Genomic DNA, 1,937 nt, shown 5'->3' on the forward strand with positions numbered 1-1,937 from the left:
TTCTGGGGGTTCTTTGGGGGGGGGGGGGGGGTTTCCACGACAGATTCTTTATAATACTGAACCATTATTATGCTATAATGTAGAAACAGGACGACACCTGCGCACAGTGGGATACATGACACTCGATTGGTGTTTTGTCTTTCTGACAGACGGTTTGATGACTGGCGACAGTTTGATTAGTCGGTGAAGCCACAGAGCTGACAAAATCTTTTCTTTCAGCAGAGCTGAAGGTGATTGCACTTTAACCAGATCTCTCTTCATTTTACTCCTGCCTTTTAAAAATGACCAAAGACATATTTAAACATTGACGGATCAAGTTATCCATTAGGATTCACTTTTATTAACACTTCTCCTGTTCTAGTAAAAGATAAAAACATGCTTTCGGCTTGGAAAGGAAAGAAGAAGAAACTGGCCTGCTAGTCTAAACACTGTGCCTCTGTCTCAAACTCCTCTAAACTAACCTGATCATGAGCCCTGGGGAAAGCACTGACCACGTGACTGTCAGTTTGTTAAATTATAATGATGAAATCTAAACTGTAAATATGAATTGTCTTTTTTTTTCTCCTTTTTTTTTTTGTGGATTTCTTTTGTTTTTGTTTCTTTCATCTCACGCTCACTTCCAGTGTCCAAAGAAAGTTTGCTCAAGGCACAAACGTCACTACTGGAGTAGTGCATGGCTTACCATTATGTGACATGGGAAGATTAAAAGAGAATATTGTAGAGGAAAAAAATAAACTGTAAAACTATTTTCGAAGATAAATGTATAAATTATAACTATTGGTTACAGCTGTATTTTTTTTTTTCTGAGATCCCCAAAATGATCTAATCCTAATTGTTCTTGGGGAGCTATAATTCAGTCATTGTAAACAGAGAAAATTTAAAGGTAAAGGTGAAAGTAAGATTAGAAAATAAAGGAATAAAATGATCTGTGTGGTATTGGCTCGTTTTGTTCGCGGACTCGATGCCTTGTCTGATCAACAAACCACAGACGCCTCCAACCGGCCATTCAGCACCATCTGCTGGTTATGCTCAAAACAACACAAATCTCTCATGCTCAGTGTTTACAAACTGCCCAAACTCAGTGTGTCTGTTTTATTGTATTTTACACTGCTCAGAAATATTAGAGGAGTACTTGATCACCACAGTACAGCATAAATCAGTTAAACTCCATGTAGGTGGTATGAGGTGCCAATGTCCTGTGCTGACACCCCAACACCATTTCTGTCGGCATTTCCCAGAACACACCAAAATTGGAGCGGCTGTCTCCTTATTCCCCCGAGTAGCGACCAAGACACCAACAAAGAGACCTGTACAAACATAAAATTGTCCAGTTCTAATGAGTCTGTATTTGACATGACCACCTTTACTCTTCTGCACAGCGAAAGGTCACTCTTAGCTTAATTTGTCGTTTCTTTAAGTAGTCTTCAGAAATGGTTCTCCAGGCTTCTTGAGACCATTTCTGAAGATGTGATGAACCGTAATGATCAACTGAAAGTCCAGATGCTTGGTTTAACTACAGATACAATTTAAAACTCGTTTGCTGACCACAAATCTTTTGCAGTTTTCAATACTTGTGTACTATTACTTATGTAGCATAAAGACTTTTACCTAAATAAAGTACGTGAAGATTCGTCAGTTTGCTACACTATTTATCTCTGATCAGATACTCCAGTTACCAGCTGCTGAAACGTCAGTAATGTTGAAATGTACTTTTATATCTTCGCCTTTTGATGTTGGCATTAAGGCACGAAGTCATTATTTTATTTCTTGTTATATTTACAATAAGTTATGCGTATACAAGTGTGTTGTTAATCGATACGAGGGAGGTTATCCACTGATTAGACAATCTGCAACGTTACCAAAATAGATTAAATAAATCGTAGGTTTCTTGAACGCCACATCGGACCGATTATACCCGGAACCAATTCTATCCTGCT

This window comes from Rhamphochromis sp. 'chilingali', assembly GCF_963969265.1.
Source record: "Rhamphochromis sp. 'chilingali' genome assembly, chromosome: 22".
NCBI classification, from domain to species: Eukaryota; Metazoa; Chordata; class Actinopteri; order Cichliformes; family Cichlidae; genus Rhamphochromis; species Rhamphochromis sp. 'chilingali'.